This window comes from Gossypium arboreum, chromosome 7 (genome assembly GCF_025698485.1).
Source record: "Gossypium arboreum isolate Shixiya-1 chromosome 7, ASM2569848v2, whole genome shotgun sequence".
In the NCBI taxonomy this organism is placed as follows: domain Eukaryota; kingdom Viridiplantae; phylum Streptophyta; class Magnoliopsida; order Malvales; family Malvaceae; genus Gossypium; species Gossypium arboreum.
In genome coordinates, this window is record NC_069076.1 from 7,186,585 (window position 1) to 7,213,738 (window position 27,154).

Here is a 27,154-nt window from a genome sequence, read left to right on the forward strand (position 1 = left end):
GGACCAGATTAAGGAAAAGCAGTTGGAAGATGAGTCTTTGGTTGCTCGTTTTCAACAAGTTAAGGAAGGGGAAACTTCTGAGTTCAGTTTAAATGGTGATGGAGTTCTGTGTTTCCGAGGAAGAATTTGTGTTCGAGGACTCGATTTAAGGCGCATAATATTGAAGGAAGCTCATGGGGGACTATGTGCCATGCATCCTGGAGGGAATAAGTTGTATCACGACTTGCGAGAATTGTACTGGTGGCCTGGACTTAAGCGAGAAGTAACGGAGTTTGTAGGAAAATGTCTAACATGCCAACAAGTGAAAGCTGAGCATCAATTACCTTCCGGATCACATACAGTAGGTGAAGATACCACTTTGGAAGTGGGAGAGGGTAACCATGGACTTTGTGAGTGGGTTGCCTTTGACACCATCAAAGAAAGACTCGGTGTGGGTGATTGTGGATAGGTTGACCAAATCAGCCCATTTCATACCTGTACGTACTGACTTTTTGCTTCAAAAGTTAGCCAAGCTGTATGTGGCGAAGATTGTGCGACTTCATGGAGTCCCAGTTTTGATTGTCTCTAATCGGGATCCCAGATTCACATCTCGATTTTGGCAAAAGTTGCATGAGGCGTTGGGGACGCGATTGAACTTTAGTACGGCTTTCCATCCCCAAACTGATGGTCAGTCAGAGAGGGTTATTCAGATTCTGGAGGACATGTTGAGGGGATGCGTGATTGACTTTCGAGGTAGTTGGGAGGATTACTTGCCGTTGGCAGAATTTGCGTACAATAACAGTTACCAGATGAGTATTTGAATGGCACCATATGAAGCACTATATGGACGAAGGTGTCGTACACCTAGTTGTTGGACTGAACTAGGAGAGCGACAAATTCTTGGACCAGAGTTGGTAGCTGATACTAAGGATAAGGTCAGAATAATTAGGGACCGGTTAAAAGAAGCATCAGATAGGCAAAAGTCGTATGCAGATTTGAAGCGTAAGGAGATTGAGTACTCAGTAGGTGATATGGTCTTCTTAAAGATTTCTCCTTGGAAGAAGATATTAAGGTTCGGTAAGAAGGGCAAGTTGAGTCCGCGGTTCATTGGGCCTTATCGAGTTTTGAAGCGGGTAGGCCCAATGGCTTATCAGTTCGAATTGCCTCCAGAGTTAGACAGGATTCACGATGTTTTTCACGTCTCCATGTTAAGGCGTTATCATTCTGACCCTGCTCATGTCCCGCCAATTCAGAAATTGAAGTTCGATCGATTTGACCTTTGAGGAGAAGCTCTGCAAATATTGGCTCGAGATGTTAAGGTTCTCGAAGGAAATCATCCCGTTAGTGAAAGTACTTTGGCATAATCATGGAAGGGAAGAAGCTACTTGGAAATCAGAAGAGACTATGCGTCAACAATACCCTCAACTAGTTGGATCAGGTAAATTTTGAGGACGAAATTTATTTAAGGAAGGTAGAGTTGTAACGCCCCAATTTTCGGGAATTCTGTGAATGTTGGCATAGGTTTAATTATGTTTGTGGGCCTCTAGAAGGCCCAAGCTTAAGATAGAACCCGGCAATTTTAGTTAATTTTTGTTCCATAAGAAAAAGGGGGTGAAATTATGAAATAGGACCTATGTGAAAATGTTTGAAAATGCTATAGGCTAAATTGAAGTGGCCAAATAAATAGGAGTGCAAAATAGGAGGATTTGCATGACAAACCTCCTATTTTACATGAAGTGGCCAGCCATCATGTTGTTGTAGACAAAATGTGCACTTGATATCCATAATTTATGGTACAAATTGATACAAATTGATAATGGGTTAGGTAAATGTTCCATGATAATGGGTTAGGTAAATGTTCCATGATAATGGGTTAGGTAAATGTTCCATGATTGGAATTTCATGTCTTTTGTATTAAAGAATTAAATGGATGAAATATGAAATTTTATTAAAAGAAAAAGGGGTGAAAAGAACAAAGTTTTTTCCATCTTTGTTCATCATAGCCTAAAGTTAGAGAGGAGAAAGGAGAGGAGAAAGCTCTTGTATGTTCAGTCACTTGGGGAAGAAAATTAAAGGTAAGTTCATGGTAGTTTGCTTCTATCTTGATGTTCATGGGTTCTTCTTGATTCTACCTTAACTCTTGAAGCATATTTTGGTTTTTGGTTGTGTTGTGAGCATTTTGTCATGAATTAAAATGAAGGAAATGGTTGTTGTTTCATGTTCTTTTGATGAAAAATGGAAGATATGTGAAGTTGAGCCAAACAAATGAGCATGCATGTGCCTTAGATGCTAAAGGGAAAAATCGGCTAACATGTTGTACTTTAAAATGATGAAATGGAGATTATGCTTAAGTAAAAATCATAGATATGTGATGATTGATTGGTGATATACATGTTTAAATAACATGCATGCAAGATAGGTGTATGAAAGAGTGATTTGGTAATAAATCTGCTTGGGACAGCAGCAGTAACGTGATTTTGGAAAATCACCATAAATTGTGGGAGATGAATTAGAAGCTGCATAAATTATGTAATTAAAGCTTATTGAGTCTAGTTTCTAATGAAATAAACAAGAACATATTTTGAATTCTGTATAATGAGAAATTTGATTCTTAATGAAGGGTGGTCAGATTAGTCAAACAGTGAAACATGGAAAACTTTGAGAAAAATCTGGTATTGATTGGCTAAACCAAAAATTTTGAAAATTTTATGGATAGAAGATATATGAGTCTATTTTCAGGTAAAATTAACGGAACTTGATTTGGAGTTCCGTAGCTCCAGTTATAAATAATTTAGTGACTATTGCTCAGGAAGACAACTTGCAGTAAAATTATGATTATGTGGTAAACATTGACAAAAATTTGTTAATGAGTTGCTTATTGTTTTCTTATAAGCTTACAATGATCTGTAGGTGTGGTTCGCCGAATATCGTAAGGGGTTAATACGTAGTTTGTATTTGAATAGTTAGATTAACGTGTTAGTAATCCAATTGTAGACGGTTCGTATGTGGATCTCGTCAGCATATCGTCGCAAATAGGTGTGTAACTAACACCCTCTTTCTTAGTCTAGATCGGCAAAAGTCGAAAAGCCGAAATGCCGAAAACCGGTATTTTGTAGATTTGCGAGTGTGCGAATGCTTGTGAGATAAATCGATTAATGTTTTTGGTAAGCTGCAATGTTTGGACTGTAAAGTGCATGATTTCTGTGCCCTCGATATTTTTGGGCTTAATGGGCCAAAATTGGAATGATGGGCCAACGGGCCCAATTCGGTAAGAACCCTCGTAGTGATTCTGTTAGTACGTGAAAGATAGGAATATGCATGAAAAACCCTAAAATAGATAAATTACTGAAATACCTTTAAAAGTGGAAAATTTACAGTTTTACCCCTCGGAGATAAATTACCAAATACCCCTAGGGTTAAATTGACTTAAATGCATGTTTGATCGTTGTTATTTATCGCATGCCATGTTGTTATTATCGATGCACGGATTAAGATATTGACGGAGGAAGTACTGAAAGTGGCTTGTCCACGATCGGAGGCTTTGCCTCAATTTATCGTTAATCGATCGAAGAAGGTCGCAACTATGGAGTGTTAATGGGTGGGTTGAGCTATTCCCACATGGAGTGTATGGTGGTACGGGTGGAGTGTAGTGGTTGGTGGGTTGAGTAGTCTCCCCAAATGGGCTTGCATATGTTATTGATGTTGCATGTATTTAGAAATGGACCTATGGGCCATACTGTTATCTGAATAAGAGGCTAAGGCCCAGTTTATTGTAATCTGAAAAGGGCTCTGGCCCAGTATCACTGTTACCTGAATGAGCTTAGGCCCAATGGGCTTGAGCTGACTTGGGCTTTGAATGGGTTTTCCTTACACACTGAGTTTCCCCAAACTCACCCCTTTTATTTTCATCCACGCAAGAAATCCCCAACCATAGTGGGCTTGGAGCTGTGAGGGAATTCGAAGTGGCCACCCGTTCTGAAAGTTTGGTTTTCTTCTGGTGAACTGGACATCCTATTATTTACGTTGAGTTTTGGGTTTTTAAATGTAATAAGGCCGCTTAATTATTTTTTATGGTTCTAATATGTATTACTAAGATAAGTATTACTTATTTTAACTGTTGAAATTGGATAGCTTTAGGGCACATTTTAAAAAAAAAAACAACAATTGATTTCAAAATAACACGACAACAAGCAAAGCTTCCGCAATGAAAGTATTTTCCAAAATTAATCACTTTAACCTATAATGAAATTATCTTTTAAAACACTCAGTTTTCCCCAAACTCACCTTTTTATTTCCATTCACTTGGTTAGTTTGACAGAAGTCGGCTTTTAAAACACTAAAAAGGGAACACAGGTTTTTGACTTCAATATGGTACGTCGAATTCGGCCTTAACGTCTGGGCCGGGTTTGGGGGTGCTACAGGTTGTGTATTGATGTAGGATGGTAAGGTAGTTGCTTATGCGTCTAGAAAACTTAAGCAGGATGATGGTAATTATTTGACTCATGACCTCGAACTTGTTATGGTTGTTTTTACCCTTAAGATTTGGAGGCACTATTTGTATGGTGAGAGATGCATTATCTACATAGGTCATCAGAGTCTTAAGTATCTACTCACTTAGAAGGAGTTGAATCTTGGGTAGCATTGTTGGATCAAGTTGCTTAAGGATTATGATTGTTCGATTGAGTATGATCCTAGTAAGGCTAATGTGGTGACCGATACTTTTAGTCGAAGATCTATAACTGATTTAATGGCAATGTTTGCTCTCCTAAGTTTGTTCGATGATGGTGGAATTATGGCATTGTTATAGATTAAGGCGTCTTGGTTGGATGAGATTAAGAGTAAAAAAATTTTGAATGAGTATCTAATTAGTCAGGTTTAGCAGATGGATGAGGGTAAGACTTTGGATTTTGGGTTTAATAATATTGGAATTTTATGTTTTTGGGGTCATATATGTATGCCTAAGGATGTAGTTTTGAGACAGCCTATTCTGCAGGAAGCGCATAGTAGCTCTTATGCTATGCATCCCAGAGGTAATAAGATGTATCGTGATTTCCATTATTTGTATTAGTGGCCTGGGCTAAAACGTGAGGTGACCGAGTTTGTGTTCCGTTGTTTGACATGCTAGCAAGTTAAGGCTGAGCACCAACTTCCTTCTAAACTATGGATTTTGTTAGTAGGTTCCCTTTGACACCCACAAAGAAGGATTCGATATGGGCTATTGTGGATCGGTTAACTAAGTTCTCCCACTTCATTCTGATTAGGATTGACTACTCTTTGCAGAAGTTGACGAAGCTTTACGTTTCAGAGATTGTTAGACTTCATGGGGTTGTAGTATCTATCATTTCAGATAAGGATCCTTATTTTACTTATCATTTTTGGTAAAAGTTACATAAGACTTTGGGTATTTGACATGACTTTTGTATGGCATTTCATTCTTAGACTGATGGCCAATCGAAAAGAGTAATTCAGATTTTAGAGGATATGCTTCGGAGCTGTGTGATTGATTTTCGGGGTAGTTGGGAGGTGTTTTTGCTATTGGCTAAATTTTCTTATAATAATAGCTTTCAGTTTAGCATTCAGATGGCACCCTATAAGGCCCTATAAGGCAAGAAATGTCGTACTCCACTTTGTTCGACAAAGTTGAGAGAGAAGACAGTTTTGGATACTAAGTTAATGGCTGAGACTGAAGACAAAGTTCGTTTGATTCGAGATCGACTTAAGCCTACTTCTGATAGACAGAAGTCTTATGCGGACCTTAAGAGCCGAGAGATTGAGTATGAGGTAGAGGACCATGTTTTCCTTAAGGTGTCTTCTTGGGAATAAGTTCTCAGGTTTGTTCGTAAAGGCAAGTTAAGCCCTCGATTCATTAGGTCATACCAAGTTTTAAAGCATGTTGGGTCGGTTGCTTATCAGCTTGGGTTACCTCCGAAGCTAGATCTTTCACGTATCTATGTTGAGGCTTTACCGATCTGATCCTTCCCATGTGATTCCAGTGGAGGAGATTGAGTTAAGGCTAGATTTATCCTTTGAGGAGGAGCCGATACAAATTCTGGATCACGAGGTTAATATTTTGAGAAGGAAGAGCATTCCTTTGGTTAAATTACTTTGGCAGAATCATGGTTCCAAGAAAGTCACTTAAGAGCTTAAGGACTCGATGCGTCAGCAATATCTTCACCTTTTCGAGTCAGTTAAATTTTGAGGCCGAAATTTCTTTTAGGAAGGGACAGTTGTAATGATCTAAAATTTTGAATTTTTAGGTGTGTATGTTTGACAAATAATTTGATATGGTGTGTTGGTTAAGTGCCTTGAGAGTTTGCTTTACGTCCTAAGTTCAATTCCTTTGTGTTGGACCTTTCATTTAATTTTGGCTTTATGTTGAGCTTGAGCTTTAGGGCATAGATTATTTTATTAGTTGGGTTGTGACAATGATAAGCTTGATGGTGTAGTGGTTAAGCATTTCGTTATCTCTTGGTCTTGAGTTTGAGTCTTATTATGTGCAAGTGTGGAATATTTTTGTCTTAGGCTTTTGTTAGTTATTGAGTTTGTTGTAAATTCTAAATTTGGTGGGTGGTTTTGGATTAAACTAATCTTTTAAATATTTTATTTTATTAAAAGAAAATCCCTAAATTGACTCTTTGGGAACTGCCAAACAACCTTCCATTATAGTTTGCACGTTCTTTTCTTTGTTCCAATTTTGTTTCATATTTTATTTATTTTCTTTTATTTGCTTCATTTTTTTTTTGCCAACGCTGCCCTTTTTCTTTTTTTATTGAACCTTTGCAAATCCTTTTTTGTTGCGTAAGTACACTATTAAGGCCTATTGTGATCCCGATTTTCACTCATTCTTTCTTTTTCTCGTGGTGGTCTTGATCATTTCGGTAAATTATGGGAAGGGTGACTTTTTTCTAGGTTGGGGTTTTGTGTTTCTAAACATAAATCTGTTGGTTAATGATTTCTTTTGATTGATTTGGTGTTGTGGTTTGTAATCATGGTTAGGGGAAGAGCGTTTGGTGTTAGACAATCCTCCAACAAATTAAGTTCTTGAAGGAATTGCTATAAGTTGTGGTCAGTGCTCATTATTGACTGGGGACTGTTTTCTTGAGAGGAAAAGTGAATTTAAGTGGAAATTTTTGTACGAAATCGAAGTTGTAAATTTTTTGTATTGGTGTCGTTTGTAGGGTGTTAAGTGTTGGGTTGTGTGGTGGAGCAATTTTTCTATCAGGTGTGTGAAAATGACTCAAAAATCCATTTGAAATTCGATAAAATAATGAATCAGAGGTTGTTTTTCGAAACTGTCCAGTGCCACACTGCCGTGTATGTTTTTGCAGGCTTTGTGGCTTGGCTTTATGGAGCACAGGGCCGTATGAAAGCTTGCAGGCCATGTGGCGTGGCCGTGTGGAGCACACGACCATGTGAAACTTTGCAGGCTGTGTGGTAGGCCATGTGGACCACACGTGCGGCTTTTTGGGTCATGTGGGCCTTTTTGCCTAATTTTGAGGCCTGATTAGAGGCTGTTTGAGGGACTCGAAATTTGGGTCTATAGGCATCATATGGGGCCGAAAAAGCCTAAGTTTAGTATGTATAATTATACAGTTAAGCTCAAGAGGTATGTTAAGTAAGAAATGTACCATTTAATCATGTGATATGTTATGATCGGCATGAAAATGTATAAGTATGCATGCTATATGATTTATGATACATATAAGTATTATATATGATTATGACTTGTTTATGTTTTCGGGTGGGATATGATATAATGGAGGAAGTGTTATATGGCAATTTATACTGCAATTATGGTGGCTAGACTGCAAAGTTATGTTTGGTAGCTCAGCTGCAAATATATGAGTGGCACACTGCCACATATTGGTGTGATTGGATGGATGAACTCCCGTAGTCCTATATGGTGTGATTGGTTGGACAAAGATGGTGTGTAACAGATGAGAGTAGGATATGATATGTTATGCTATGATTTGATTTGATTCGATATAATATGATGTGCTATGGTCTGATCTGATATATTATATTACGAGTGGATACAACACGAAATGTTATGATATGACTAGATGTGATCTGTATATATTTTGATATGTTATGAAATACTAGGAAAGATATGTTATGAAATGTTCTATTATACATTTATAATTGTACTGAAAATATGGGTCATTTTGCATACTAGGCTTAAAGCTCATGATTTGTATGCTTTGTTTCAGGTAATCCTCTGACCTAGGAATAGACGGTGAGTCTGAAGCTCGGGTTTCACTGTTTTAGATTGTACACTATGGACTTTTCTTTTTATTTGTTTATTATAGACACTTTGGACCGTTTTGGGTTTTTTTTTTATTATGGACTTTTTAATTTTTGGTTAGTTCGTTAGCATTATTTTGATATATTCTACGCAATGGTTTTAAACGCCTAGAGTGTTTAACTTATGATAACTAAAAAGGAACCGCAACTTTAAATACAAAAATTTATAAGGTTTTTCGCTACAAGACTAATTGACTTTCTCCCAAGATGTTTTAGTACGCAAATGTTTTCAAGTAAATTGGTTTTGGTTTTGGTTTTAACAATACGATTAAGTTGTGATTTTAGAAAATCATTGTGTTTTCAAAAGAGTGGTTCAATTAAATTTACCATTCGTTGAAGTTGGTTTTTCTTCTAAACTAAATGTTTTTTTTCTTTTGCTTGTACGATGTAATCTCCATGATCCAGTCATAACGTTTAAACCTAGTTTGGGGTGTTACATGTTATATTAGTAAAAATTAAGTGCATTGCTTGTTAAAAGTAAATCTTGATTTTTGAAAATGATTGATTTTTAATTTTAATAAAAATATAATATTTTATATTATTAGGATAGTTTTGGGTAAAATTAAATATTGTTAAAAAATAAAGAGAGATGTAGGAATGAAGAACAAAGAAAATATGAAAACAATAAAGAATGTACTTTATTGATCAAAGGGATTATTTACAATGCTTCATCGTAGTCTCTATTTATAGGCATAAAAAGTATAAAAAAAGTAGAGATCTAATTCTAATAATTATTAGAATTTAAAGTACATCAAAACTTTATCTTGATTATGATGGACATCCACTTAATAAGATATTTATAACACTCCCTTTGATGTCCATTGGTAGATAATGTGCCTCGTTAAAACCTTATTAGGAAAAATCCTATTGGATAAAAAACCTAATGAAGGAAAAAAAGTACACAATCTTCTATTACAAGCTGCCTCGTTAAAAACCTTTACTAGGAAAACCCAATGGGACAAAACCTTGTTTAAAGGAAAATAGTACAACTTGTTTTTAGACTCCCCCTGATTGCAACATTACATTACATCTTTGAGTCGACGCATTCCAATATTGCGTAGTAGTCTTTCAAATGTTGAAGTTGGCAATGCCTTAGTAAAAGGTCTACTAAATTATCACTAGAATGGATTTGTTGAACATTTATATCACCTCTTTTCTCAAGATCATGGGTGAATAATAATTTTGGTGAAATACGTTTCATTCTATCACCTTTGTTGTAACCACCCTTCAATTGAGCTATACATGCTGCATCATCTTCATATAAGATAGTTAGCATCTTTCCTTGTAAAGGCAAATTATATATTTTCTGGATATGTTGGGTCAATAACCTTAGCAAAACACACTCTTGACTTGCCTCATGCATTGCAATTATTTCTGCATGATTTGAAAAAGCGACAAGTAATGTTTTCTTTGTTGAATGCCATGATATGACAGTAACCCCGCATGTAAATAAATATCCTATTTGAGATCAACCTTTATGTGGATCTGATAAGTATCCAACATCAACATAGCCAACTAATAGAGATTTTGAATCATTTGAATAAAATAACCCCATATCAATGATCCTCTGAGATATCCAAATACATGTTTAATTCAAATGTATACGTGTTGGAGAAGAACTAAATCTTATTAACAAGTTTACAGCGAAAGCTATATCAGGTCTTGTCTTGTTTGCAAGATACATCAATGCCCCTATGGCATTTAGCTATGGTACTTTAGGACCAAGAAACTCTTCATCATTCTCGCAAGGATGAAATTCATCTTTATTCAAATCTAACGATTGTACAACCGTCGAAGTACTTAATGGGTGTGGTTTATCTATGTAAAATTTCTTAAATATCTTTTTCATATAAGTTTATTATGAACATGAATTTCATCTTTTAAATGCTCGACTTGTAAGCCAATATAAAACTTTGTTTTTCCAAGATCTTTCAGCTCAAATTCTTTCTTTAAACAATTTATTGTATTTTAAAACTCTTCAAAAGTTCCAATAATATTTTGATCATCAACAAAAACATCAATTATCACAAAATCTGATCCAAACCTTTTTATAAAGACACACGGACAAATTGGATCGTTTTTATAACCTTCTTTTAACAAGTATTCACTAAGACGATAGTACCACATACGTCCAGATTGTTTTAATTTATATAAACTTTTCTTTAATCTAATCGAACAATTTTCTCGAGAAACTCTATATCCTTCTGGGATTTTAAATTTTTCTAGGATTTTTATATAAATTTCACTATCAAGTGTACCGTATAAATAGACTGTAACAACATCCATTAGATGCATGTCAAGTTTTTCACGTACTGTCTGACTAATAAGATATCTAAACGTGATTGTATCCACCACAAAACAATATGTCTCTTCATAATCAATGTCGGACATTTTCAAAAATCCTTGTGCTACAAGTCGTGCTTTATATCTTACAACTACAATTTTTTTTCATTTCATTTTTGCACTAATACTCATTTATATCCTACTAGCTTTAAACCTTTAGGTATTTGGACTAAAGGTCCAAAAATTTCACGTTTAGAAAGTGAATTCAATTCTGCTTGAATTGTATTTTTCCATTTTGGCCAATCTTTTCTATTTTTACATTCTTTAGTAGATTTAGGCTCAGGATCCTCATTATCTTTTGTTATTTCAATAACAACATTATAAGTAAAATTGTTGTTGACAAGTACAATTTTTTTCAGTTCCATCTTTTTCTCGTATTGACATAACTTATCGAGATCTTTTTATTTTCATCATTTTCATTTTCACTTTTAGGTACCTAAATTTCTTCTTGAGTTTTATAATTAGTTATGTCATGGGTCTCTTCAAGAATACTTGCCTCCACTATATGACCATATCGAATGTTTGCTCCTTTACTTTTACGAGGATTTTTATCTTTGGAACCGACCAGTTTTCCATCCTTCATGCATGGTTACTTTCTTTTCCATTAATAGTTTGCCCTATTAGGACATAAATTCATATTGAAGCATTTTCAGTTGGTATGTGAGATTTAATGAATCTGGCAGTTGATTTGTAAAATGAATTATCTGTTAAACTTCTAGTTCACATTGCTTTGTATGAGGATCATAGACATTGATAATTCATTTCAAGTACTTTATTAATCTAACTTTTTATTCTCTCCCACTAATGTTGGGAAAATTGACAACTCATGTCATAACTAAATATCGAATTAATAACTCAAAAATATTATAAGGAGACTCCCAATATCTTATTATGACCCATCTTTGTGCGTTGTGGTGAAGCAGTTGGAACATAAACCACACATCCAAAAATTGTAAGATGGGAAATATTTGGCTCAAAATCAATTGTAATAGGAAGCATTTATAATTTATTGACTTGATGCGTACAACATGTAAATCAATACAATCTCATGCTGAAATAGAAATTTTTGTTCTCATAAGTAATGATTTAGCTATTAGTTGGAGGCATTTGATAAACAATTCAGCTAAATCATTTTGTGTGTGAACATGAGCTACAGGATGTTCAATTTTTATCCCAATTGACATGTAACAATCATTGAAAACTTGGAATGTAAACTCACCAACATTAGCAAGATGAATTGTATTAATTGCATAATCTAAAATTAATCATTTAAACAAGCAATCTCACAAACGACAGGTTGCGAGTTGATAATGCATGTGATTATTTTGTAGATGCATCTACTAAAATCATATAATATCAAAACGATCCACATGGTGGATGAATGGGCCCATATTCATTTTAGAAATGCAAGATATTAAATCTCAACTTTAGCTAATGAGTTTCTAAGAATCAATTTTCATTGAGAATAAGAAACAAATGAGAATTCTTTAAATTATAGAATGTTTTGGTTCTTCAATTAATGTCCATATGAATTCTCAATTAATTTTTGTATCATATATGATCCAGGATGGTCTAACTGGTTACACCAAGTAGTAAATGCATTTGTATTAGTAAACTTCTGGTTTACTTTAACACATGTTTCAATTATACTAAATTGTAACAAATTGATAATTTTATTATCATTCGTTTTATTTTGTATCCACATATAAGTACTATTGTGACATTTACTACTAGAAATGTTTAAATCAATGTGAATTCTATAATGCCACTAAGTCAATAAATATGATTTCTAAATAATTATATGTAGTATTCGTTTCAGGGAATATGTCAAAATCTTCAAATGCCCAAAAATCTATTAATATCAAACTTTAAGAGTGGATCTTATTTTCCAGGTATACAACAAGTACATAACCAATGACTTTTAGTTTTCCCTCTTGCAAGTTCTTATCATTAATATTTTACCACGTAATTTTAATTGAGAACTTATTATGAATACTGTACAGTTATACTCACAGTTTTTAAAAAACTTGCAACTTTAGGTGCATCCAACCATAATAAGCTTTAGATAGAATTATCATATTCTATTGCTCATAAGTAAATCTTTCACAGTCAAATATTTTACTTTCAACCCTTTAATAGAGATGATAACAAAGGAATATCACAAAGATTATAAAATAAATGTAAATTAATAACCCAATCCTCTTTTTATTCATATGAACTATAATATTTTCCTCATTCACAATCTCAATATGAGATCCATTACAAATATATTTTAAAAGTAATGCATTAACCATAACAAACTTTGTGTTTTTTAGATATTTATATATTAACTATTCTGGAGCTTTCAACTAACTTTGTACTATCAAATATTGGAATATATTTGTTTATTTCAGTACCAAATAAGATAAATATTTTCTGTCTGTAATAATAGAATTCATTACTACATTTTCATATCCTTCCTCAAAGAATATTAACAGAAACAAAATATCTGGGCATATGCCACATATGTGGCCAATAATATTTCATATCACATTAATAACATAAGTTATCTTTACCCTTTCAAGAGTTATCTTGAGAACTCTTATTGTTATCTTATTTATTACTATGTTCCCACTTTTAGTGGTCCATAATTATATCTTTTATTTTCTTTATGTTCGCATTCACTTCAGGGAATGTAACAAATCTGGTAGGGCATACTTCTAGACGCCTCTATTGATTTTTTATTTCATAATCACCATCGCAAATATGCGTGATTTTTAATTCAGAATCTATCTATTCATATTGTCATGGTTATTCTCTAATTATAATAAAAATAATATAATAAATAAAACATAGTAAAATATACCTAAAGATCTTTACCATCATCGCCATCACCTTGACTATTATCACGAGCATCTATTCTAAGATTGAATCTTTCAACATCCTAAAGATGAAGTTGTAAGGGTGGAAGTTTAAGGTGAAAAAGAATTTGATTTGTGGGACGACTTCTAAAGATTTTGAAAAACTAGAGAATTATCGTGCTGATAACGTATTATAAAATAAAGAGAGGTGGAGAGAATAAAGAAAAAAAATATGAAAGCAATAGAGAATATACTTTATTGATCAAATAGATGATTTACGATGCTTCATCAGAGTCTCTATTTAGAATTTAAATTACATCAAAACTTTATCTTGATCATGATGGACATCCACTTAATAAGATATTCATAACAAATATTAAATTTTCATTTTTTTATTTTTATTTTTACTTAAAATGTAATCATTTATTTCAAGGTTTTCAGCATTAAGTGATACGTAACTATTCACTTATTCTTTTCAACATTTTCCGTGAAATTTTTGTATTAATTAAAAATTGTAATATCATTATCGAACACATTTTAAAAATTAAACCTTGAAAATCATTACAATTATTATTTGATAAAAAAACTTTACAATTATTGAACTCTTATACTTACCATATATTTGTCTCATTTTACTCGTATCAAAACAGTGTAGGAGTTTATAAACAACTTGACAATTATTAAACTCTTATACTTACCATATATTTGTCTCATTTTACATATAATAACAGCGTAGGATTTTATAAACAACCTGGCAATTGTTTAACTCTTATACTTACCATATATTTGTCTCATTTTACTCAGGAGCATCTAATCCTTTGAGAAATTCCCCGTATAAAAGATGCCCACGTTCTCTATGATTGAGCTTATCACAGCAATTTGATTATAAATATTTGGCTTGAGTTTTAGAATCACAATCTTAAAAAATAAAAAAATAAAAAAAAAACCAAAAGTCACCTCTAAATTATATAATTTCCAATAATTAATTGAACAACACTTGAAACTAATAATTAAATGCAACAACCTTAAGCTCTTTCTTCTTCTCAAAGTGGGTGGTGTTTAGAATTTTTAGTTATGAGTTGATACAGCACGGATTAAAGGGAAAAAATGAAACCATTTTCACCAATAATCTTAAAAATGAAAACTTACCAACCGCAAAATTTAAGAAAAGAAAGGTTTATTGTTAAGAGAATTCTTTTTAAATATATATATATATATTTTAATGGAATGAACTATACTGCTATAGGTCTCAAAATAAGTTTGGCTAGATTCTATGAAGGATGATGAGGTACTTAATGTAGCACCCCAAACCCGGCCCAGAAGTTATGGCCGGATCCGGCATGCCACATTGAAGCGTTCAAAACATTTTATATTGTTGATCCAGAAAAACCTACTTAATGTTTTAAAAGATAATTTTATTATAGGTTGAAGTGAATTGAAGTTGTGCACCAGGTAGGAAACCGGAAAAGAGGTGGTGAGTCCATCGGACTGCTTAAGTACCAAGCTCCCTTCGGATCCAATCCTAGACATGCATACCGCCATTGCCACACCTTAACGTCATGGATTTTTCTAGGAAACTGATTTTTGATTAAGTCATTTTTAGGAAAAGTGATTAATTTTGGAAAATACTTTCATTGCGGAAGCTTTGCTTGTTATCGTATTATTTTGAAATCAATTGTTGTTTTTGAAAACGCGCCTTAAAGCTATCTAACTTCAACAGTTAAAATAAGTAATACCTATCTTAGTAATACATATTAAAAAAAACCATCAAAAATAAATAAGCGGCCTTATTACATTTAAAAACCCAAAACTTCAAACGTAAATAAAAGGATGTCCAGTTCACCAGAAGAAAATCAAACTTTCAGAACAGGTGGCCACTCCGAATTCCCTCACAGCTCCAAGCCCACTATGGTTGGGGATTACTGCGTAGATGAAAATAAAAGGGATGAGTTTGGGAAACTCAGTGTGTAAAATAACCCAACCATAGTCTAAATCAGCTCAACCCACGTAAATGTAATAAGTTGGCCTTAGCCTGAATGTAATTCGAATAAAGCCCATAGGCCCATAATGAATAGAACAGATATTACATGTTTATGCGAAACCCAACCATATCCAACCGTATACACCCCGTACCAACCTTACACTCGTGGGGAGACAACTCGACCCACCCAACCGCTACACACCACGTAATTTGCAGCATGGCTGCCGAATGAATAATGTGACGAGTCACCAGATATGATAATCGTGGCGAGCCACCGTATCAGATATATGTGGCGAGCCACCAGATCGATATTTGTGGCATAGCCACCGTAACGCTTCCTCCATAATATAACCCATGTCCCCATGCAACAAATATATAATCATGGCATCCATCATACAGAATCAGATCGCTATGCTTTTCAGTCAAAATTAACCCTACGGGTATAACGGTAATTTTGCACCTAGGGGTATAACAGTAATTTTCCACTTTTAAAGGTATTTCAGTAATTTATCTATTTTAGGGTTTTCATGCATATCCTAACTATTTACGTACTATCAGAACACTTACCGCGCATACTTACCGAATTGGGCCTGTTGGCCCATGAACCCGATCTTTGGCCCATTAAGCCCAAATTATCAAAATGTACGAAATCACGCGTACTGCAGTTTATTACTTTAGATTACCAAATATACAAACCCAACTATTTTACGAGCATTCGCACACTCGCAAATTCCCAAAATACTGACTTTTCGGCATTTCGGCTTTTCGGCTTTTGCCAATCTAGTCTATGATAGGTGTCGATTACACACATTTGCTTATGATTTATATGTTGACGAGATCCACACACGAACCGCCTACAATTGGATTACTAACACGTTAATCTAACTATTCAAATACAAACTACGATTAACCCCTTACAATATTCGCCAACCACACCTACAGATCATAGTAAGCTTATAAGAAATCAATAAGCAACTCATTAACAAATTTTTGTCAATGTTTACCACATAATCATAATTTCACTGCAAGCTGTCTTCCTGAGCAACAGTCACTAAATTATTTATAACTGGAGCTACGAAACTCCAAATCAAGTGCCGTTAATTTTCCCTGAAAATAGACTCATATATCTTCTATCCATAACATTTTCAGAATTTTTGGTTTAGCCAATCAATACCAGATTTTTCTCAAAGTTTCCCATGTTTCACTGTTTGAGTAATCTGACCACCCTTCATTACGAATCAAATTTCTAATTGTACAGAATTCAAAATATGTTCTTGTTTATTTCATTAGAAACTAGACTCAATAAGCTTTAATTACATAATTTATGCAGCTTCTAACTCATCTTCCACAATTTATGGTGATTTTCCAAAGTCACGTTACTGCTGCTGTCCCAAGCAGATTTATTACCAAATCACTCTTTCACACCTAACTTGCATGCTTGTTATTTAAACATGTATATCACCAATCAATCATCATATATCTATGATTTTACTTAAGTATAATCTCCATTTCATCATTTTAAAGCACAACATGTTAGCTGATTTTTCCCTTTAACATCTAAGGCACATGCATGCTTATTTGTTTGGCTCAACTTCACCTATCTTCCATTTTTCATCAAAAGAACATGAAACAACAACCATTTCCTTCATTTTAATTCATGACTAAATGCTCACAACACAACTAAAAATCAAAATATACTTCAAGAGTTAAGGTAGAATCAAGAAGAACTCATGAACCTCAAAATAGAAGCAAGGTACCAAGAACTTACCTTCAATTTTCCTCCTCCTAATGACCAAATACTCAAGAGCTTTCTCCTCTCCTTTCTCTTCTCTAACTTTCAGCTATGATGAACAAAGATGGACAAAACTTTATTCTTTTCACCCCTTTTTCTTTTAATAAAACTTAATATTTCATCCATTTAATTCTTTAATACAAAAGACATGAAATTCTTATCATGAAACATTTACCTAACCCATTATCATGAAACATTTACTTAACCCATTATCATGGAACATTTACCTAACCTATTATCATTGAACATTTACCTAACCTATTATCAATTTGTACCATAAATTATGGATATCAAGTGTACATTTTGTCTACAACAACATGATGGCTGGCCACTTCATGTAAAATGGGAGGTTTGTCATGCAAATCCTCCTATTTTGCACTCCTATTTATTTGGCCACTTCAATTTAGCCTATAGCATTTTCAAACATTTTCACATAGGTCCTATTTCATAATTTCACCCCCTTTTTCTTATGGAACAAAAATTAACTAAAATTGTCTGGTTCTATCTTAAATTTGGGCTTTCTAGAGGCTCACTAACATAATTAAACCTATGCCAACATTCACAGAATTCCTGAAAATTGGGGCATTACGCTTAACAATGGGGAGGATGGAAATGTGGAATGGGCAGAAACTGAGATGGGTTTGAATGAGCATGATGCTGATATGAGCCTGATGTTCAGATTATGGTTCGGAGACTTGAAGTGCAATCCAGGCGTTGGGCCTAATATAATTGAGGAGACTTCTAACTTAGTTTGCAGACCCAAAAGTCTTCGGCCTTGAAGACAATATTGCATGGTACAATGTAACATGTGATTCTCTTTTTCCGAACAGAAATAAAATTATCCAGGGCAAAATATAGGAAGTGACGCTGGTTGAAGACATGGGCTCTCGGCAGGTACTAAAAAATAGTGATGAAAATTCAAAAGAAATGAAGCAATGATGAATCTCAACTCGTTTGGCCGAACTTCGATGTGGGAACTGGGCAAGTTGATCGGTTCTAGAGTTAATTGTGCTAACGATTTTGTTATTAATGCACTCATTCTACTTGAGGAACGTGATGTTGAGGCTAATCTGTTTAGGGGCCGCTGGCATGAGAGGAATGAGGTATTGGTATGATTTCTTTTGAGTTAATATATTATTTGATATTTAAATTTAGTTTTGATGTTCAATTTAATATTTAAGTTTTTTTTGTCTCATTTAAATACTCAATTTAATTTTAATATTTAATTTACTTAAATTTTATTTTTTGTCGCAGTTAAGTAAATATTTTTTTACTAAAATATATGTACCAAACATTTATTGGAGTGTTTAATCTGAGTATTAAATTAAATAAAGTGTATTAATATATTAACTATTTTTTCAACGCATACGATGGAATACTGAAAATTCTCAATTTCATTGGATACCATACTGTAATTTCAGCTTTGTCAGATTTTCAGCGCAATGGTGATATGCTGAGATTCCAGGTATTTATGTTTAGAGACATTGCTTTCAAATGGTTTATTCTGGTAACAAAATTTATTAAATAGTAATAAATTCTTTTAAAATATTTTAGTTTTTGTTTTGAGATGATATATTTAAGTTATAGCTATTCAGATGTATTTTTAGTATTTTTAATTATGATTATGTGTGTAAATTTAAAATTTTGTTACATATATTAATAGAATAATATATTATATTTAACATGTGATCATATTAGAATAAAATAATATTTAAAATTTAATTAAATAATAATCAAAATATTTTTATAACTATTTATTTTTTATTATATTAATTAAAATTGAGGATAATAATAAAAAGAATAATAGTTAACTGATAAAGGTAATGTTATTCTTTTATTTCAAATTCATATAATAAATAAATTTTAGAGGTTAGTACATTTTTTTCTAAAATTTAAAAAGTGTAAGTGTTAAGGGTTGTAGATTAAACCCATGACTATTGTGCACAGTGAAACATATGGAGAAGCCTATTTACTTAAGGTTTTGATGGTCTAGTGAAACACTTTAATAAAATTAGAGTTACCAGGATAATTAATGTAAATAATAAGGGATAAAGATGTGTAACACCCCTAACCCATGTCCGTCACCAGATTAGGGTTACGAGGCATTACCGATCAAAATACAACTCAGAACAGACATTCATTTCAATTCATGCACCAAATAATATAATCATTTCAATACTAATCATCTAGTAAAATTTTAAACCAATCTAACATGCTTCGATTCTATAATTCATACACTTCCCAAATTAATATTCTAACATTATAACCAATGAATCATGGCAATCAAATGCTTAACTTATAACCAAGTGTAGTTCATTTCATATACCGATCATATATTAAGACATCCACTCATATAAATATAATTCATTAACCACATGATTTATTAATCATTAATATATATATACGACATTAACAACTTCACATAAGGTCAAGTATAAAATTTGGTTCTACCAAATTGTGCACATTTTACCAAAATAATAACTGCCAATTTACACATAAGTGCCTAATCAAATCATACCGTAATTACAATATCACTTGACTAATGAAATATCCAAAATACCTATCATTCATTTGCCAAATTCATAAACCACATATAAGACACATTTTAAACTCAAGTATTTAACTTAAAAACTTAACCACTAATTACCGAATCACGAACAAAACATATCATAGGCATGTAAAATTATATTTTCCCTATTGTTAGCCTAATATAAATACACACCCCTTTACCATTTCCAAAATACATATGCATAACCGATCTTTTAACCATATATTTGGTCATAAAATTTATTCTTCGATAATTCAACCAATTTCACAATTTAAATCAAAATTAATTGTACCATTTATAGCCGTACCTAAATGACCATCAAATAAATTACAAAATATATTCATACTTTAACATCTCAAACTGTACCTTAACAAACAATATGCAAGCTAGCATGTATACATAACTTAGCTTATGTGAGCATATGTATTATATCAAAAACACATCATTTACCATTTTCAAACCTTTACACAACACAAATTATACATCCAAAATAGGTCAATAATAAGCCACAACCCAAACAATTCCATCAACCATATTTACCTCGCTTAAGCCGAATTTTATAATCAACCACCACACAAAATATACCGCAAATCATACTTCCAAAATGAGCTACTTTCATGGCCGATTATACTTCATCATTAACACATCTCATTTCCGAATCATATAACCAACATCACAAACATATTTAACATGAAACATACCTCAAAATTAAGCTTATAACATGACCATATATATATACCAACATTAGTATCATGATCAAGCCATTTTTGCATGGCTATATATATATATATATATATATACAAATTTCAAAACCAGATATATCAAAACTAGCTTATACATGCCATATAACCGAATCTCAAAGCATTTATTTACCGAAGCTAAAACTGGATAGTGTGATGAGATCTCCAACGACTTCTAACCCGAGCAAGTCTCTAAAACTCTATAAACATAGGAAAATCGCACAGAGTAAGCTTTAAAAGCTTAGTAAGCCATAAGCAAATAATAAATCACAAGAACATATATAATTCAACTAGAATAGGCCAAATTTAATTAATTTCATACACATATACAATCACTTTTCTCATATAATCCATATCATCACATTAAGTAACTTCACTTATCTTATTTATCAATGAACATATAAAACATGCTTTCAAATCCGAATATCAACCGTTAGTTCAATCATATAAATCAAGCTTGCACATATTCATTACATAACCAACCAAAACATGGTCATTTATTACAATTCACACCTAAGCTTATATTAGCTTCTTTGTAAACGCTTCCAATTTCGAATATCCATAATCCACTTATTCAGATAAACCAAATTCACATATATGAATCATATAGCTAACCAAGATCAACCTTATTATATTAACCATATATCACATACAAAGCATACTCCAAACTCAAACATTTTAATTTCATTATTTGTTCAAGTAATCGAACCAAGAAATCATACATCAAAGTCATGTTTCATATTCGAAATATAACAAGCATATATATCACCTCGTTCATTTGTATACACTTATTTCATTCATTGTCACATATTTCACGTATCGTTATTTGAACGTACTCACCTTTCATTTCTGAATTACATAAACAAATCACATGTACCTGAATCGGATACACTTTCACCTAGTAGTTCATTTCTCGATATTGCCTGTTGAACCATTCGGAATCAATAAGGATACTCAGATAACTCAGAAAGCTCGTACAATGCCAACGTCCCAGATGTGGTCTTACATGCAATCACATATCGAAGCCATTATCCCAGACAGGGTCTTACACGAGTCAAATACGATGCTGATGTCCCAGACATGGTCTTACACGTAAATCACAAATCGACGCCAACGTCCCAGATGTGGCCTTACACGTAATCACATATCGGAATCCTATGTCATGACATATGTATCCTATACTATTCCTATGGTTCATACGGGGCTTTCAGACGTCGTAATCTGATCGATTCAAGCTCGTAACTAGTTCTCCAATGCTTAATTCATTCATATATTTATTATAATTCAATTTGGCACATATAATACATATACAATTGAATTTAACAACATTTATTTACTTATGAACTTACCTCGTACGGACACGAATGGACCAGAATGACTATTCGACAACTTTCAACTTCCCCTGATCCAAATCCGATTTCTTTCTTTCTTGATCTAAATCAATTTAAATTTAACTAATTCAATCATATATTTATTCAATTTCACCCGAAAACACATAAATGGGCATTTTGCACTTTAACCCCTGACATTTCACATTTTCTTAATTTAGTCCCTATTTCAAAACAACTCAAAATATTCAAAATTTCAACATACTCTAGTTAGGCCGAATTTACTTTGGGTCCCTAACAGCCCATTAATTTCATTTATTTCACATTTTGACCCCCCAATTTATAAATTTCATAATTTAGCCCTTAATAAGCAATTTTATCAAAAATCACTTAATAAAACATGATAATCTAACATCAAATATTTATTTTTCATCATAAAACAACAAAAACATCAAGCTATCAACAATGGAAAAACACGAATACATCAACAAATTCAAAAATTCAAGCATGGGCTAGCTAGTATTCGAAGCAACAATCTCAAAAACATAAAAATCATCAAAAATCGAACAAAACCTATACCTCAATTTGAGCTTCAAAATGTCGGACCTTAAAAACTTTCAAATGGTTATTTTTCTCTTCAATATTTGGCCAAAAGATGAACATGCATGGCCATTTTATGTTTTGCTTTATTTTATTATCATTTAATAACATAATTACCATATTAACCTTAATGAAAACATTATAATTTCAAACATAATTGTCCACTTACACAACCAATGGTATAATAACAACATAAGGACTTTCACATTTTAATTTCATAGCAAATAAGCACTTTAATAAATAGAATGCAACTTTTGCACTTTACGCGATTAAGTCCTTTTTATCAAATTAAGTATACAAACAATAAAATTAAATCACGAAATTTTCACACATATCAATTAACATGCTGTAATTACCAAAAATAATAGTAAAATAATTTTACAATCTCAAATTTGTGGTTCCGAAACCAATGTTCTGATTAGGGTCTAAACCGGGCTATTACAACTCTCCCCCCTTAGAGATGTTCATCCCAAAAATCTTACCAGAAAGTAGATTAAGAATTTGTTTCTGCATAGTACATTTCAATTTCTCACATAGCTTCAGATTTCACAACTCTTTAATCTCATAACTGAAATTTCCATCTGTCTTTCGCTATACATCATATCAAGTTGAAATTGCTTCTAACTATATTGAATTACTTTCATCTTTTGCTCAATTTTTCTAGTGGCATTAATCTCGTGAATCATTTTCTCACAAAGCTCGATCCTGAAACAATAGAGTTTGGTAGTTGCAACCATACTATACCTCATACAATGTCATTTTTATAATCACATGATAGCTTATCAAACAACAATAATCTTTCTTAGTTGCTTTTAAAACTCTAAAACATAGGAACAAATAAATATTTCAAGAATTTTCAAAACAACCTCGTACTCACAGCTTACTGTAGTTTCTCCCAGAATTACCATATAAATTTTAGATTTCATTCTAAAGCAATGATGATTGGCATCATGTGCAAACCGACAGTCTCTAAAACGAATAACTCAGCTGATTTATCAAAAGAGAAATCTATGCGTACGGAAAGACTTATTCAGACAGTTAACAACAATTCAGATAACATCTATCTTTTTCAATGATAAGAGATAATCCCAGTACAAAATTCATCAAAATTCTATTTCATCATTACTCAGATATCAAAACATGCTGAAATGGTCCTGAAGACGCTTAATAATTAACTTTAACCTCTTGATAGCTCAAACATTTAAACGCAAGGTCAGAAATATTACGTTTTATACTCATTTATCAATACCACTTTCTCAGATTATCATGCATCTTGTTACTCCTGTATGAACCGACTAACTAACACTGTGAGCCACCTGCAACAATGGTTATATAATCTTAGAGCTTCTTAGTATACATACTCTATCTCGAAGCAACAAACAATCATCTATTCCACATCTGAAGTTCTGAATTAAAAAAATCAATTTATACTGAACCCTTTTTTAACTTATAATTTGATAACACATTTCTAAGTTTCACGAATTCACTTAGTAAGCATCAATTTAACTTCTAATCCAGCTTACATATAATCATCATTTGATAAGATAAATTACGTATTCATCACTTGTAAAGCACACGAAAGTTTCTTATTCAGATCGTTCGAAACTATAATTATTTCCATCAGATAATAATATTTACTTACAGACTCAAAAGTTTCTCGACGATTCGAGCTAGCTTTGTTGTGCCAAGTTCGGATCTCGCTCTGCAACATTAAACATTTTAAGCTCTTGTAATCATCAAATATGTCACATAACTCTTTTCATGCAGCTTTAGCTGTATGGAATCACAAGATATCTCTGTGCACTTTATTATTAGAACACACTTCAAACCGTTTATTGATGCATAACTGAAAATCATAGACTTTTTCTTCAACTTAGGCTAAACCAGAGTTGATGTTTCGGTTGACAATATCTTTGTGCAAAAAAAACTTCAACAATCGAACTAACTTCAATTTATCAAAACAATTCTCAGTTAGAGTTGTTCCGATAGATATAATTCTGTATCAAGTCTTCAAGAATACGAATTCTTCTTCTAAACCATCCCTCAATCCACACGAGTACGTTTAAAGTTTATTTCCAGTCCAGTGGGTAGATTCAAACACATATAACCCAATTAACTTTTCAATCAAATAATTTTAGATCAGACTAAACTACTGAATCAGTTTTTTTTTAGAAATCTTTTCTTCTCGCTAAAAAGGATAATTCAGACATATCATTATACAGATGCCACAATCATCAAATAGAAATCATAATGTCATATTAAGACCGACGTCTTACCCGAAACAATAGAAAATATCCCAGCTGTTAATAAAGCATTTGAACCCAGAAGAAAATCAAATATGATTTGAACAGCAACCAATGCAGAACCACAAGTTTTATAACTCTGATAACGGTACTGCAGTACTCTCATATTTCAAAATAGAAATTATAATTATAATAGATATAGCCATTTCCGTCAAATGGATATCTCTTACAGATAATCATAAGAAAACTGGGATAGCGAAATTTCAACATATGAAGCTACATAGGATATCTGAAAATTACAACTCATATAGAATGAAACAATTTCCAATAATATCCCAGAAAATTTCTAGAAAGAATAATGTCACTCATAAGTACTGAAATCCACAGTAACAGAAGCAATATAAACTTCACGTATATTCAACAGAACAATAGCTAGTAGAAACAGAATATTAGAATCATACAAATTTTACCGTCGACTTTCATATCCACACAATGGAATAAATACCAGAGAAAGACATAGCAATGTCGAACATAACCCAAACAGACCAACGATGCTTTCGTCTATTAGTATGTTTAGTAAATGTTCTCATACGATAAGAATTCCTTCCGAAATTAGACAGTCACACATATTTCTGAGGATAAATGTACACATAGAATGCCCAGAAGAAATCATAGTAATTGCCTGACTATAACCACTGCACTTAGCCATCAATATAATCCAAACATTGTTCAACTGTCTAATTTTTCCATCATTAAGTCCATATTATCCCATCAATAATAGGAATCAATTCAAAAAAACTTTCAGTTAATACTTTCTTTAGATAACATACCTAAATAGGTCATTTAATCGGAGTTAACTTCTTCTGTAAAAGTGACTTTGCATTATCTAAATAATTTTCAGAACTATCCAATATCTCTTTTAATACTGTATTCATTTGCTGATTCATTCACTTTTCTAACCACATTATTAATCTTTTGAATACAGACTTCTGTAACTCCACACTTATGAGTTTATTCAACCCAAATCTTACAGATTTCATTGTAACATTTTACTAATAAGGGGTGAGGTTAGTAAAACCTCAAATTTAACTCGCACATAAATTCACATAACACATACTATCACAAATAGCCAGTTCATTTCTATTTTCACATTCTTAGAACATTTAGTAAACATTTGCTTATAATTACTTTTGTTCTTAACCCATAGTTCATTTGCCAACTCAAATCACTAATTCACGATCAAAGCATTTCATATAGCAATCATAACTTAAATGCCATAACTCGTATACTCATATAATTATAACATTTATCAATAACAACATGTCATACTGTTTGATCCATACCTTTATGAGTTTTAACTCATAATCAACATATTTCCACTCAAGCATTTGAGTATTTATTTCTGTACTATCAAAAATAGCTCTGCTGGAAAGCATATCTGTCTCATCAAAATAATTTTTGTCAGAGTCGGGAGATATCACACTATCACAGGTTAAATATGGCATGTATAGCTAGACTCATATACACTATGGTAGTCCTAGAACTGACTAAACCATAGCTTTGATACCAACCAAATGTAACACCCCTAACCTGTGTCTGTCATCGAATTAGAGTTACAAGGCATTACCGATCAAAATACAACTTAGAGCAGAAATTCATTTCAATTCATGCACCAAATAATATAATCATTTCAATACTAATCATCTAGTAAAATTTTAAACCAATCTAACATGCTTCGATTCTATAATTCATACACTTCCCAAATTAATATTCAAACATTATAACCAATGAATCATGGCAATCGAATGCTTAACTTATAACCAAGTATAGTTCATTTCATATACCGATCATATATTAATACATCCACTCAAATAAATATACTTCATTAACTACATGATTTATTAATCATTAATATATATATATATATATATATATATATATATATATATATACGTCATTAACAACTTCACATAAGGTCAAGTATAAAATTTGGTTTTACCAAATTGTGCACATTTTACCAAAATAATAACTACCAATTTACACATAAGTGCCTAATCAAATCATACCATAATTACAATATCACTTGACTAATGAAATATCCAAAATACCTATTTGTCATTTACCAAATTCATAAACCACAAATAAGGCACATTTTAAACTCAAGCATTTAACTTAACAACTTAACCACTAATTATCGAATCACGAACAAAATATATCATAGGCATGTAAAAGTATATTTTACCTATTGTTAGCCAAATATAAATACACACCCCTTTGCCATTTCCAAAATATATATGCATAGCCGATCTTTTAACCATATATTCGGTCATAAAATTTATTCTTAGATAATTCAACCAATTTCACAATTTAAATCAAAATTAATTGTATCATTTATAGCCGTACCTAAATGACCATTAAATAAATTACAAAACATATTCATACTTTAACATCTCAAA